Source organism: Microtus pennsylvanicus, chromosome 22 (genome assembly GCF_037038515.1).
Source record: "Microtus pennsylvanicus isolate mMicPen1 chromosome 22, mMicPen1.hap1, whole genome shotgun sequence".
Lineage (NCBI taxonomy): Eukaryota > Metazoa > Chordata > Mammalia > Rodentia > Cricetidae > Microtus > Microtus pennsylvanicus.
Window position 1 is genome coordinate 5,278,143 of NC_134600.1, and position 16,700 is coordinate 5,294,842.

Genomic DNA, 16,700 nt, shown 5'->3' on the forward strand with positions numbered 1-16,700 from the left:
TGCTGTCTTTTCTGCTTAGCTATTCAGTTACTGCTTTAAAAGCATCCCTGGCTCCTCTGACACTCAAGGTCCTTCCACCCTTCATCAGTTCTGGACCGCATTATACAGTGATATCTTTGTCAACTTCATTCTTTATTTATATAAACTTTACTCTTCCTCATAAGGGAAAAATTTGAGGAATCGAGTCAGCGTTACTGTGTTCCTTGTCAGATGGAGCTAATCTTGAAGTTGTCACTTTAAGTCACTTTTCCATGGCCTTTTTAACCGCAAGAAAGTCAAGCTCCCTTCTGAGCAGTCCTTGAGGCGCCTCTCCAAGCACTGTCAATAGTTGGGAAAGAGAGTTCCAGTCTCCAGCATGGAGATAATTTCTTCACCTAGTGTTTTTATGGCACTAGCTTTCTAATAAAGGCATCTATTTCTTGTTTCAAAAGAGTATCAAGACAAAAGAGATATGTGTGGCAGGTACCCATTTGGTCTCAGAGAAAACGAAAACCATTCACCTCTGCTTTCCATTTGGAATTCCAGTGCTTTTATTTATTTTTTTGGGGGGGGGTAATATTTAACACCCAGAAAAAGAATAAAAGAAGCACAATTGTATATCTTCTATAACTTTTAGAATTTCTTTGATGTTGTGTGTGTGTGTGCACACATGTGCATGTTATGTGTGCATGCACATGCTCCAGATCCCATGTATTAAGATGAACACGTGGAGAACAGAGAATAACTTTTGGTAGTTGGTTCTCTCTTCTACTATGGGTGGCTGGAATCGAACTCAGGTGGTAAGGCTTGCATAGCAAGTATTTTTACACGCTGAGCTACTTCTCTGAAGCTTTCCCCAACTTTCACAGCCTATTTCAAGGGCTTGAGCTCCATCCCAGCAGAAAAGAAGTGGACATTAGTCAGATGAAGGTTAAAAGGCAGAAATGCTATTCTGAGTGAAACGTCTGTCGTAATTGAACTTTTGAGCCACAGGGGTGAGTCAATACTTTGCCAGGGACTTTCCCCCAAAGAAATCTTTTTGTAGTCTTTAGAATACGAATGCCTTTAGAATGTCAAACTTATGTTTCTTCAAAGGGAAGCAAATCCGTCTGGAATATTAAATGGGTTTATGAAGGGAAGACTTCTGGCTAGAAAGAGATCAAATGTTTTCTTTTATCAAAAGTTCAGTTCATCACTGTTAGTGAAAGGATCGTGGAATAGCTGCTAAGATTACAAAGGAGCTTCGGCTGCTTTGCTAATGATAGCATGTGGCCAATTCCGCGTCTGCCTTTGTGCCTGCTTTATAAGAGGGCTCAGTGGCCGGCTTCTTTTGTACTTCTCTCTCTCTCTCTCTCTCTTTTTTTATTTTTGCGTGTGATTATAGAACTTGATTGTTATGGGATTGAAAATTGTAGAGGTCTTTCCTCCATTACATCTAACCTTGTGAGTTGAAATTACCCAGTGATGTTAAAAGAAAGCAAATGAAATGAAACTCTAAGATTTGTATTATACCTAGGAGGAATGCTTTTCCTTTCGGGGGTGGCAGAAGAGCATGGATGAAGAGTATTGGAAAGAAAACCCTAAGTTGATGGCAGAAGTTTCCTGAAGACAAGAAGTACCACAAATGGAACGCCCTAAGGTGCTGTCTGAGCCCTGGAGGTTAGAGTGCTTGAGTGTAACTGTCTTACGGCTGCTTTCATCCAAGGCTTTGAGGGATGGTTTGACTCAACCTACTACCATTGGCCTTCCGACGTCCAGCGTCTCTCACATCTTCACATGGCTTTCTCTTCAGGACACAAAGCATATTGTCCCCCTCCCCCGGTGTTCTCACTCAAACTTAATTACCTATCTAAAGGCTGTCTCTCCAAATCAAGCTTCTCTCTGGGGCAGAACTTGACCATATGAATTAGGAGGAAAATAATTCAGGCATAACAAGACACACTGGTATTGTCATGGGGAGCCCACCAGAGATGACCACACAGATTTATAGCCAATTGAAAGTTTTTATTCCAGCTGTCTGGGACTATATTCTGGTATTAAGGTCCTATATCTGACCCTGAACATTAGACCAAGGGGCTTTTCAAAGCAAAAACCACATCCTGGTATTTTACTCTGCAGCCACCAGGGAGCTTCGCACAAGCAAGCCATTTCACAGAAGCTAAAATCAGTGGTTAGCTAGGGCATGGGGGGTTGGCTCTGCAGAAGAAGCTCATACAAGTTACCCGGAACATGTTGATTCTCGGACTTACATAATGGAGTTGGACAGTTTTCCATGGGATTCTCCATCAAGAATAGTATATACTAGTCAAACCCGAAACAGCCCTAGCAAGAATATAAGATGGAGGAACCTCTGCACTGCCTTGCCCTGTCACAGTATGCTGAAAAGAGAGAGCTAAAAACACTGTTTGTTGCCATTCTATTTCAGTGAACCTTCAAAGAATGAAGACGCCTAGCTCCTACTGCAACCAGAGGCAGGATTTCAGTGTCCAAATGTGGCACATGAAGACAGAGAGAGCGAGAGAGAGAGCGAGAGCAAGAGAGAGAGAGAGAGAAAGAGAGAGAGAGAGCGAGAGAGAGAGAGCCAGAGCAAGAGAGAGAGAGAGAGAGAGAGTGAGAGCAAGAGAGAGAGAGAGAGAGAGAGAGAGAGAGAGAGAGAGTGAGAGCAAGAGAGAGAGAGAGAGAGAGAGAGAGAGAGAGAGAGAGAGAGCAAGAGACTGATTTATATTTAGTGTTGGCACTAAGCCAACAGGCAACAGCCATCTCTTTTGTGCCTGTCTCAGTTGGCTCCTCGAGTATTTATTTTAGACACCCCACATGAGGAGCAAAATAGCTAAGTCTATCAGTTATATGAAGTTGATGTGATACAATCTGGTGAAGCCGGGGACTCCAGTTTTATCTAAAGAACCCTTGGCTATGGGTTGGGGGAGCTTGGGTGGGGGTCTTACTGCTTGGCAGCTTCCTTTCCACGCTTGCCTTTTTACTCTGTTTCTATTAGGGCTTTGCTCTCCTCCATAGTTGGCCATTCTTGTCACTGCTTTCTTATCCTCTGATTTTCTTTGTTGTGTATTTTACTCTTCCACAAGTTTTCTTCTTCTTCGTCTCCCCAACTTTTCTGTGATCTTTCTTTGTGCAGACTTTTCTAACCACCTTGATGTTATCGCCCATCTGTTGTGACCATCTGGCACCTTTAAGGACCGAATCCCTGATTAAATTCTCATTCTCCATTTAGTTAACATCTTGGGGTCTCCATTTTTTTTCTTTAGTGAAACAGGATGATTTTACTTTCCTCAGTGAGATGATAGCAGAATTTAATGATGTATTGTCCATAAGGTACTTGGAAAAAAATTTCTACATTTAAAATAATTAATAGGTGGCTTTATAGTTTTAATATGTTAATCTTACCTGAACTTGTTCCTCAGTTGCATTCACACCAACCTCCAGAGGGTTGGCCATGAGTGCATTAGAACCTGGGCTGAATGGCTTTGAAGGAAACGGGCAGACCAGGACGTAGCAGAGATGTGTGAAGGGTTTATAATGAGTCTCAGGCAGGCAGGCACTTCTTAGTTCTGTCCAGTGACTGCCATCTGCAAATGTGCGGTTCAAGTTCTAATCTAGTCCTTTCAATTTTAGGGAGATAGCAGTGAATATTTGTATTTTTATATGTAGTCTCTTGACGTTAAAAAGATACTCACTCAATATTGAAGAATATTAACTTAGAAACAGGTTTGCTGGTTGTATTTGGGCTAACGTCTATGGCTTTGAAATCTCTATTGGAAGTATTTATTGAGCTGGTTTTGAGCAGTGGTCTCATCAATAGAAAACACTATTATTGGCATATGATGTAACTGATATTCTAGCAAGGGTATGTTTATGACGATATCGACACAAAACCATCAGAAGAAACCTTGATGTGCAGAAGCCCCCAAAAAGTGAAGAGAATTATGTGTGTGTGCAACTCCATTACAAATGAATAGCAACTACAATAATGGAGGTGGGGAATAAAAAACCGACTTCGGGAAACAGGACTTTGGTTTGATACCGCGAGGTGAAACATAAGGAATGCATATGGATAGTGTGTCTATTTATTAAGTTTGTTTCTCAGAGTATGAGCCAGCAATTCTGACATAACTTGATGTTTTATTTTAAAACTCAACAAGTTGAACAAGTAAATAAATACATCACAGAGAATGAGAGCCAGGCGTCTCATAGTCAGAGAAAGAAGCAGACATCAGGAAAAGGAGATTAAGATGAGCCCCGTGGAGCTAGACTTTCATTGTCCTGCCAGTTCCCGAATAATGACACTGAGACTTCTGATTAATTAAGAAAGCTTGGCCTTAGTTTAGGCTTATTCTAAGCAGACTTCTATAGTAACTTTTAAGGCAAGATTTATAGACTGATCTAAATAATGCTTAAAAATATGATTAACAAATGTTTGCCTAGTTTAAAAGTATCAGTCTGTAGATATTTATTAACCCCAAAGGAAAAAGAGTAACTTTACAATGAAGAAAGCTGGCAGACATCATCGTAACTTAGATTCAAGTTGGTATCACATAAAATGGCACCCTGTTCCCTAGTTGCTGTCACCTTGACACATCAGGATGAGTCTAAACATTCTTCTGAACGCTGTTTCAAGAATGGCAGGCTTTATTGGGTCAGGAGAAGAGACTGAAAAACGAACTTGAACATTTCATGTTTTATACCTTGAAAAAGCATAAAGACCAGAATAAAAAAGGAGGAACAGGAATGTCATAAGCTGGAGCAGTCTAAGGAGACAGAGGCACCAAATGAGATGTGAGTGTCTGTGTTACACTGGACTAGGGCAGAATGCTAGAGAAAAACCATTGAGATTTGAAGCTACTGTACGAGAGCTCATTTCCAGGATACAGATGTGTTATGAGTAAGACACGGTGAAGAAGGGATACACAAAACCTCTACACCATTACTTAAACACTTAGCAATTTTGAAATTATTTCAAAACCAGACAAAACAGGAAAACATTAAAATAGCGTATAGGTTGACATTAAGGTAGATATGAGGCCACCGTGGGTAAATAATGAAGAGCTCAATGGGGACAATGTACAATAGCAAGGATGATAACAAGAACGGGAAAGATCTGATCCCAGTGGACACTATACAAGGAGTTAACACTATAGCTATCCACGGGGCTGGTGGGTAGCGCTCGTGCAGGTGTTCAGAACTACGTGAGAATGATGGGCTCGTTAGGGAAGGCTTTCAGAACTCTTAATTTAAATATAGGTGCTTTTAGAAACTTGAATTTAAAGACTGGAGAGGAGGCGGACTTCTCTAGTTTTGGGAGTCTTCCGTGGAGGGATGATTGCAGAAACGAAGTACAGGTAGGTAAATGGGAAAAGGACTCCGCCGATTGGAAGGGTGGAAGAGCCCTCTGTGACTCTCCGTTGAGACCCAGGTTGGGACGGTCTTGCCTGGACAGCTGTGGGATGCATTTGAGAAAGCAGACTTGATGGTGTTTCCAAGACCTCGAAGCAGATGAGGTTTAAAGAAAGAACACTGACGTTGACAAGTGATAACCAGCTATTAGTGACATTTGAAGATATGTTTTAAAGGAAAAGCGGTTCAAAAAACTAAGACAAAGCAAACGGGAGCCGCTGTGAGTGGGTGCACCTTCATTCCCAGCACGCACCGGGGTGATGAACGGGTAGGCAGAGACCTGCTCCTTTTAAATGCTAGCTCTGTTCATAACGCAAGCCCCTACCTGACAGTGGTCAGCTCTTTCATTTAAACACCAGCGCTGGCATTTTACAGTGGCCCGCAGCATCCCCCGAATTCATTTGGTTCCTGTGACTCGCCCGGTAATTGCCGAGAGTGGAAGCAATTGGAGGCACTCGGTTGTGTAAGGGCAGTATGTTTTTTATGACTTTTTCATCTCATAAAACAAGGCTAAATTTTGTCTTTACAGTTGGGAAAAGCTTTAGATGGGGATTATACCTGACCTAAGGCCCCGAGTTTATGAGTCCAATTTATTCCCTCCTTAAATTCCCGGGACAGCTCTATGTGAATTCTCCCACAGGGTGGGAAATCCTATTTTATTCAGGTGTTCCTGCCTTTTCGTGTAATTAAGCAATTATTTTCAAATGGATTAAATTTTTAACAGGCTTTGAAAGGCGTTGGGAAAAACAGCATTCTGCTGTGTTTACGTGGAGTCTTACTCCTTGTCCAAGGAGTGTTTATCTGTTGAAGACACAGCAAATGTTAGCATCTCTACGTTGTTGACACATTCTGTGATGGGCTTGAAGTTATACTGAAAGACAAATTTGGGGCTTTGTGGACCAGAGTATTTATTATTCAGCTCTCCGTTCTCTATTGATACCTTTCATGTCACCCTAAAAAAATGAATTTACATATTTTTACTTTGAGGAACATGAGGAAAATCTCATGGCTACATTTGTAATTTTTTCCCCCACAAATATTTTCCAAGAGTGGTAGTTGTTGCTATGGGTTACAAGATTGCTTTCCAAGCAGTAAATTACAGGTTCTTTGTCTACTACACACCGTATTTTACATTCTTCTGGTTTCCCTAACTTTTTGTCAGCATAAACATAATCTAAATAAAACCAGAGGTTTAATAAACTTCCTACAGCTTGAAGATATGCCTGTACTCTTGCTCCTCAAGTAGGTTTATATTTTCAGCCTTCACCAAAGGGACAGTCTCTTCACGTGATGTTCAACGCAGCCAGGACCAAGGACAATCCAAACTGCTGAGTTTCTCAGTGTGGGCACTCAAAACCATTTCCCAGATCTTAAGAAACCTAGTTTCCCCAAGGAAGGAGGCATGTAGCTCTCTCTCATTGGTTTGTGGATTTAAGTAGATAGGCTGTGTCAGTGAATGGGTTGTTCAAAGCGTGGCTGTCAGCCTGTTACCGCAGAGAACAATGCACACATTGGCACGACTCACTGGGATAGATACACATCTGTCGGTATAGACATTTATATCTGTAGATATAAATCAGAGACTCTTGTTTCTTTCTGATGAACGGCTTTAGGATTGTGGGATCAAGAAAATCAAACCTCATAAGGAAATGTTTCCAAGCTAGATTGGTTAAGGTCGAGGGAAGGATTCTGGGGAAATGAGCTGAGTTTCTCAAGGACAGCTACAATGCAAACCACAACGGGGCAGGATTGACTTGGACCCTCTTCAAGGGCTGCTACAAGTATTTGTAAATGACTGGCAGCAAATGAAAGGGGAATCTAAAGGGGCATGCATAACCATGATCAAGATAATTTATGCCTATTTTTACATCAAAAACCTATCTTGAAAATATAGATGGGTGTCTGGCTTTTTATATGGACTGCTAAAGATCCAACTTGGATTTTCATTCCTGGGCAGGAAACATTTAACGTATTAAAAACATTTTGAAGAGAAAATATTCAATAAATTGGAAGACGGTGTTAAGGCATTTACTCTTAACACTCTGTAAAACACACTGATGATTAAGGTAGGGGATAAATTAAGAGAAAGAGATCAGAATGCTGTGCTATGATTGATGTCTAATGGTTATGTGGTTTGTTACTATTCTTGTCACTGTGACAAAATCCCTAAGGAAGTGGGTCATAGGTCATGGGCTGCAGCATCTCACAGCAGGGAATCCATGGTGGTGGGTGGTCACAGGTCATGGGGTACAGCATTTGACAGCAGGAGATCCATGGTGGTGGGTGATCACAGGTCATGGGGTACAGCATCTCACAGCAGGGAAGGCGTGGTGGTGGGTCGTCACAGGTCATGGGGTACAGCATTTGACAGCAGGAGATCCATGGTGGTGGGTGGTCACAGGTCATGGGGTACAGCATCTCACAGCAGGGAAGGCATGGTGGTGGGTGGTCACAGGTCATGGGGTACAGCATCTCACAGCAGGGAAGGCGTGGTGGTAGGTGGTCACAGGTCATGGGGTACAGCATCTCACAGCAGGGAAGGTGTGGTGGTGGTTAGTCACAGGTCATGGGGTACAGCATCTGACAGCAGGGAAGGTACGGTGGCATCTCACAGCAGGGAAGGCATGATGGTGGGTGGCCATAGTTCATGGGATATAGCATCTTACAACAGGAAAGACACGGTACGGTGGTGGGTGGCCATAGTTCATGGGATATAGCATCTTACAACAGGAAAGACACCGTACGGTGGTGGGTGGCCATAGTTCATGGGATATAGCATCTTACAACAGGAAAGACAGGGTACGGTGGTGGGTGGCCATAGTTCATGGGATATAGCATCTTACAACAGGAAAGACACTGTACGGTGGTGGGTGGCCATAGTTCGTGGGATATAGCATCTTACAACAGGAAAGACACGGTACGGTGGTGGGTGGCTCCATCTACGGCAACAGGAATCTGTTTCATGGCTCATTTTTCACACCAAGATCTCATTCCTTAGATATGAAAGCAGAGCCGGAGCCAGAGCTGGACCCAGCTGTAATTAGCAAAGCCTGCCCTTAGCAAAAGATATCTTCCTGCTGCACCTACTTCTTCAAGATTCCACAGCCTTCCAAAATCTGAACCAACATCTGGGGACCAAGGAGTCCAACACCTGAGCCTAAGGGGCACAGTTTACATTCAACCCAAAATGCTTGGGAAATTGAAAAAGTAGATTTAAAGATTATGAAGGCCGTTCTAACGGACCGAGGCTTATTAATTTATCTGGAAGGAATCGTTTGAGTTGTCAGATGAAAAATGTGCTTGGATAATGACATGGATAAACAACATTGTGTTTATATTTAGATGTGTACAGTCAAAACGATGAAATATAAGCATGAAGGAAAAAAATAGGCTACTGCTCAAGTGACTTCTGTTAATAGATGTGATAAAACGGTAGAGAAAAATATCCTTAAAGTACCAAAGCAGAAGTATTGTAAAATCAAGGACAAAGTAGGTCATATTTCAGAAAACAGATCCTATTACTTTATGGTTCATGGGTTTTTTTCTGAGAGAACTACTAACGGGTGTGTTTCAGTAAGAACATAAGTAGACCTGGAGAGACGTAGAGTAAGATAAAGAAATACAAAGTACGCCATCTGTTCCGGCGTTGTGAAATGTCTGTTAACGACAGACTTATAGGAGGGAATTTCTCTGTGGTTGGTTATTACTTAGCTTTATTTAATTATAAATAAGCTTTAAAAGAAGTCTCCCCATGACTTGCTTATTCAGAATGCCTATCAGAAAACTCCCAGAGTCTCCTGTACTGTCCTATTAAATCCCCACAATCTCCTCATCCTGATAGCAGCCGGCATGTCTACTTACTACCAGTTAGTGTATTCGTTCTTGCTGTCATTGCCTGATCCATAGGGTGGATTTTTAACTATCATTGAGCCATTTATGAAAATATCAGGACAGTGGCTTGAGGACTGTTTTAGGAGTCAGAATAAGTCCAAAAAGGTAGAGAGGAGACCAAGACATTGATTTAGGTTTAGTTAGCGCTAAAGGACTCATCACGAGATTAGTTTTAATCAGTCAGGAAATAAAGGTGTGGAACTTTTGGCAACATGGTGTACAGACATCAAGCAGCTTTGGACAGAAAAGAAAATGGAGTTCAAACTGAGACAAGCAAACACCAGAAGAACTCTTCCCAAGGTCTGACACTTGGCTTGGTTGCTGAGGAGGAATTCGGAAGCATAAAGAAAATTCTGTCTCAAGAGGAAATCGGTGTAGCGGGGAGATGGGCAAACAAAACAATTTCAGAAGACACACACCACTGTGATTGTGAGGGGCACTGATGAACTAGGAGGGGAATTTAATTCCCATTCGGGGTAATTAAGAAAGTGTTTTCGGATACTACTTTAAATTAGATCATGAAAGATAACTGAGGATCTTATATCAAACCCTAGCAATGGACGTTTTGAGCAAGAACCTTCTTTCTTGAAGGTGCTCAAGAAAGAACAAAGTTGAAGACCAAGTCCAACATTCTGCCAGATGGGCCTTCTTGTTCATTTCTCTCCATGGGAAAGATTCATCTTTTGGAATTTTACTACATCCGAAATAGAGAAAAATATGTCCATCTTCACAGAGGAGACAGTGAAAAGACAAGCCTCTCAAAGAACACACACACACACACACACACACACACACACACACACACACACCCTCCCCCACACCTGCACATATGTACACAAACTGTTTTTCAACTGTTCAGAAGTATCATTACTGTGTATCTGTCATTTTGTAACTTTTTCTCTCAACTCTTTTTTTCAGCGCATTACGTAATTGTAAATAGATCGGTTTCATTCTTCTACTTTTCTGTTTAGCCCTGGTTTAATGACAGGGTTTTTTTTATTCCAACAAATTGTTTAACAGGATAAACAACATTTCTTAAATATCTTTCTGATTCTTGGTGCTCTTGAGCAAGAGAATGCCCTTGGAAGCAGATAGCTCACATCATACTGTACAAGTGATTCCAGCTCCTGTGTGTAATCTTCCTTGGCTCTTGGCCACCCCCCAAATCCCCCCTTCCTCTGGTGCTCACTTGATAGCTATCTAATATTACTAACTCATTTTCAAGGTTGGAGAAAAAAACTCATGGCGGTGATGGCGGTGATGATAATAAAGGCTCACACAAAATAACGATACTCAGGAGGCAGAGACAGGTGGATGGCTCTCTGCGTGTTTGAGGCCAGCCTTGTTGACAGAGGTTTCTGTCCCGTTAAGTCCCAAAGAATCACATAGAGGTCAACATCAATTATAAACTGATTGGCCCAGTATCTCAGGCTCTTCTTATTAACTAATTCTTATAACTTATATTAGCCCATAATTCTTGTCTATGTTAGCCACATAGTCACATCTTGCTTCCTCTGTGGCTGGGTCACGATGCCAGACTCAAACTTCCCTCTTCCCAGAATTCTTGTTGCCTCGCCTCTGCTTCCTGCCTGGCTACTGGCCAATCATCATTTTATTAAAAATAATACAAATAACAGGATAAAAGACCATTGGCACACAACACAGCCTCATCTGCATAACAAGCTCCTGGCCATCCAGGGTTACATAGTGAGCCATAATGAGACATAGCAGAGCAAAGCAAAAGAGAACACGAGGGAGAACTGACCTCAGCTAATGCCCGCATATGACAGATTGCAGGGCTGTGAGCAGGTCAGGGAGCAGACGAAGGCATCCTTGCCTGATGAGTCTTTGTGGGAGGTTGCGGAGTTCCTTCTTTCTGAGAGGCGGGTGGCTAGATTGTTAGTCGACCCCATGTGTTCATGCCAAGTCAAATCTAGGCTATTCTCTCTTTAACACCTATGAGTTTCAATCTTCAGCTTAAAAATTGAAATGCTCAAAAAGGAGAAAGAAATGTAAGTGTTAATAAAAATAATCCCTTTAGATAGAGTGCAGATTGGATGATGATAAGAAAGCCTGGTTGAAAGGTTTCGAATATGGGTTGTAACGATTTATATCATATATGGGTTGTAACGATTTATATCATATATGGGTTGTAACGATTTATATCATATATGGATTGTAACGATTTATATCATATATGGGTTGTAATGATTTATATCATATATGGGTTGTAACCATTTATATCATATATAGGTGGTAACGATTTATATCATATATGGGTTGTAATGATTTATATCATATATGGGTTGTAACCATTTATATCATATATAGGTTGTAACGATTTATATCATATATGGGTTGTAACCATTTATACACGTCCTTATCCCTACGCTGTTCATTTCCTGTCAGTGTCTCAGTTCCAGCCTCGTGAAACCGTGTTTCACCGCCAGCCTGTTGACTACTGAACAGTGTTTGTGTTCATCTCATCCGGCTCTCCACTGAGAAACAGAGGCTGACAACTGGGCGCCAGCATCTTCCCGACTACACGGCGTGAGCCCAAATGCCCACTTTCTGATTTGGGATATTGTATTGGATATAATTCCATTTCTTAATCTCAACAGCTACTCTCAGTGTTGGCTTGAGTTGGAGTTAAATAAGTCTGCTAAAATATGCAATGACAGTGGCGTTGACAGAGTCTGTAGCCACGCTAAGAATTTTTCCACCAACGATTAGTGTTTTCTTTTTTTATATTTATTTATTTATTTATTTATTTATTTATTTATTTATTTATTATGTATTCAGTGTTCTGGGACACCAGATCTCATTTCAGATGGGTGTGAGCCACCATATAGTTACTGGGAACTGAACTCAGGATCTCTGGAAGAGCAGTCAGTGCTCTTAATCTTCAGAGCCATCTCTCCAGTCCCTAGTGTTTCCTTTTTTTAAAATAGATTTTTATTAAGCTCTACGTTTTTCTCTGTTCCCCTCTCTACCTCCCCACTCCTCTTCAACCCTCTCTGAAGGTCCACATGCTCCCAATTTACTCAGGAGATCTTGTTTTTTTCTACTTCCTATGTAGATTAGATCTATGCATGTCTCTCTTAGGGTCCAACCTAGTGTTTCCTTTTTAATTCCAGCCGCAGTTCTTTATCTATTCTTCCACTAAATGTTCTATCAATAAGTTTGTCCTTTCTTCAATCCTTTTCCTGCTTCCTTATGCCCAGGCAAACACTGCATCACTGAGGTATATCCCAGCCCACCTTCCTTAGACCCTATTTACACCGTTCCTTTCTCCTAGAATAAACCCTTCTGCATCATGCCCTAGTTGCCTTTGCATTACTCCGACAAACCTAGCCAGAGACACCAACTCTTAAAGAAAAATTGACTGGCTTACAGTGTTGGTAGTTCCCGGCTCAAGATTGGGGAGCTGACTTGCTTTGGTTCTGATGACCACCGCGGACAGTGGCGCGCTTCGTGTTGGAAGCGGGTGGTTACATCTTAAACTGAAGCGACCGGAGAAGGCAGGAGGGCCAGGCTTGCTCTTCTGAGAACGGTCCAGGGGGTTGTACAAAGCCCACTAAATGTTCACAAGCAAAACACTCCACGTTCTGAGTGACCCAACACAGCCCTTCTTGGCCCTATCTCCTAAAGGTTCCATGATCTTCCATTGCCATGAAGGACCTGCCTTATGGTGTTCAACACCCAAATATAGCAGTTCACTTTATTTCTTTTTTCCACTTTATTACCTAGTACTTAGTTCCAAAAAACATATCACACATGCACATATGTATCATACATAATATGTATCATTTTAATTTTAATGGTCATCTGTGTATTTGTTCCATGCAGACAGGGATTTGCTATACTCTCTGGACAAACCCCATGATCCTAACACAGTGCTAAGTGTATTGTAGGTGGTCAACAAGTACCAGGTAGCCAAAGCCAACATGGGTCAGGCCTGTGTGGCCTGGGAGACATCAGTATACAAGCCGCGCCATTCACATTGCTCCTGAGAGTGGTCCTGAATCCTCATGACAGCGGCCCTTCCAGTTTTGGGTAGATTGATATTGTGTTGTTCTCTCCCGGGTATTTTCGTAAGATGCTGAGGAGGGCTGAAGCCAGGAATGTTGGGTGTTATACTGGATATGTCAGATTGTCTTTGAATGTGATAAATCACCCTCCAAGTCACCAATTAAAAATAGCTGATCAGCAAGACCTGAAATACCGGTAATGAAAACTCCCTCAGCTGCTTCCTGTTCTCTTTGCCCAGACTCTTGTCCAGGAGGTCAGTGTCTGATAGGACCATGTTCATCCTGCATTTTCTCTTCAAGCCACAAGGACACGATGAATACAGTTGGGAGATTCCTTGCCAGATTCCAGACTAATGATACCGATGATGATAATGATGATGGTGATGGCGTAATGCTGTGTGTCCAGTGTCTTCTGAGTCCTATGCTGTTTGCTCTGGGCCGTATTTTATTTAGCGATTCCACATGACTCTTGCTTCTACTTTTCATTGTAAGGGAGGCCACAGAACTAACAACTGCTAAACCATCTGCCCCCTGGCCAGTCTGACTCTGAGTTTTAATTGCTGAGTCCATTTCCCTGGAATTTTGAGTCATTGGAAAGAAGCGGAAAGTCTGGCTATGTTTTGCAATCTTCACCCTGAAGAATTCGAACCTCCCTTCCTTAGGAATATTTACTCATAGGGCAATGAGATGGCTGATCAGAAAAAAAATGTTCATAACCATAGAGAACACTATGTGAGTCAGGTATTTATAGTCTGTAGTTATTTTTCGTTCCTTTTAGACAACCCAGTGATATCTTTCCTTTTATGCCATTGCTGCTTGATTCTAAAACCCTTTGGGTGGCCAGAAAGCAAAAAGCCCTGGTAAATGCAAGTCTCCCTAGCAGTTCTGAGAAGTGGACACAGGGGACCCATGTTTGGTGCTGCAATGCCAGTTGTTTGAAGCATTGGAGGATTGGTACCCAGCAGAAACCCCTGACCTGCGGCCATTGCGCTGCCTTTGATCTTAAGAGTCTTTTACTAAGTTCTCATGCGATCTCATCTCATTGCCCCTTCCGTGAAAGCAATTTTCATGTTTTATATTTAATCCTTTTGAGGCGCTAAGCCAGGTGGTGAATTAATTACTTTTGTAGGTTGAGAAAAGATCTCAGCTCAGGAGTTATATTCAGCTAAAGCTAGAAAGTTTTCTTTGAAGACTCTATGAATACCACTTGGGGTTTTATTTAGTTAAAAATAGGTTTAAAACACAGAACATTCCGTGTTAGTTGCTGATTCTAAATGTGCTTGGGTATGGAGAGCCTTCATTACTGCTAAAAGCCAGAAGGGCCGGTTTGTTTGTAAATCAGCTTCTTTCTAGTCAATGACAAATTTCCCTGAAGGTGATATTGTGATGAGGTCTGTTTGATTGCACTAGGGGAGAAGAAAAAAAATCTAGCTTGAAGTTTCTAGAAGTTTCTATAATTTACTTTGGTAGTTACAACGTTTGTGGGGCCATTTAGAGAGAGTAATACATTATACAAAGCCGTTTGTTGAGAGGGAGAGGAAGGGTTGAGAGCCCTCAGAATTTAATCAGGAAAGACTTCTAAATCTTGTATTTAACATTAACTTGAAATGCTGTGCTGAGTAAACTCCCTAAATACAATTTAATTTCGCACACGAGGAGGCCAGAGGTGTTATGTTTCAGGTGCTGGCCACCTTGTCTGCAAACAGACCCTCTCTTTTGGCCTGGCACTCGCTGAATAGTGAGCTGGCCAGCCAGGAATCTGCAAGAACCCACCCAGCTTTGCTTCCTCAACCAGGTCACAAGCACACCACTGCACCACGCACACCACTGCACCGTGCACACCACTGCACCATGCCCACCACTGCACCGTGCACACCACTGCACTGTGCCCACCACTGCACCGTGACCACTACTGCACCATGCCCACAACTGCACCGTGTACACCACTGCACCATGCACACCACTGCACCATTCCCACCAATGCACCGTGTACACCACTGCACCATGCCCACCAGTGCACCGTGCACACCACTGCACCGTGCCCACCACTGCACCGTGACCACCACTGCACCGTGCCCACCACTGCACCGTGCCCACCACTGCACCACGCACACCACTGCACCGTGCACACCACTGCACCATGCCCACCACTGCACCGTGCACACCACTGCACTGTGCCCACCACTGCACCGTGACCACCACTGCACCATGCCCACCACTGCACCACGCACACCAGTGCACCGTGCACACCACTGCACCGTGCCCACCACTGCACCGTGCCCACCACTGCACCGTGCACACCACTGCACCATGCCCACCACTGCACCGTGCCCACCACTGCACCGTGCCCACCACTGCACCATGCCCACCAGTGCACCGTGCACACCACTGCACCGTGCCCACCACTGCACCGTGACCACCACTGCACCGTGCCCACCACTGCACCGTGCCCACCACTGCACCACGCACACCAGTGCACCGTGCACACCACTGCACCATGCCCACCACTGCACCGTGCACACCACTGCACCGTGCACACCACTGCACCGTGCCCACCACTGCACCGTGACCACCACTGCACCGTGACCACCACTGCACCGTGCCCACCACTGCACCATGCACACCACTGCACCGTGCACACCACTATACCGTGCACACCACTATACCGTGCACACCACTGCGCCGTGCACACCACACTCACCGCTGCGCCACGCACACCACGCACACCACTGCACCACACTCACCACTGCACCATGCACACCACGCACACCACTGCACCATGCACACCACGCACACCACTGCACCACGCACACCACTGCACCATGCACACCACGCACACCACTGCACCACGCACACCACGCACACCACTGCACCACGCACACCACTGCACCATGCACACCACGCACACCACTGCACCATGCACACCGCTGCATCATCCTTGTTAAGAGGCTGCTGGGGATTGGACTCAAGTCGCAGCGCTTGCACAGCAGGTAGGCACTCTTCTGACAACCTCCCCATCCCTAATCTCTGTCATTCTGTATGTTAAAGGAGAATCGCTGCACTCGGTTAAAGAGTGAATCCGAATCAACCATAATAAACTCAACAGTCTGAGAGGGAGGTGGGACTGAAAGCACGCGGCTCACGGCTGAGTCTGAAACACTAAAAACGCATCGCAAACCATTGTGGGTCTGATGTACCATTGAGGTCGTTCTACTGGGAGAAGACGTGAAACCACCTGTTCCCTTCCCAAATGTGGGAAGAATGTGGCTTCTAAATGTTTCAGACTTCATCATTTGCAAAGATTCAGACAGCATTGTTACGTGACAAATGCTTCCCCCAGCAGCTCCTGCTGTAAGCCAAGCAACACAATGATAGGAAGAAAGGCGCGCC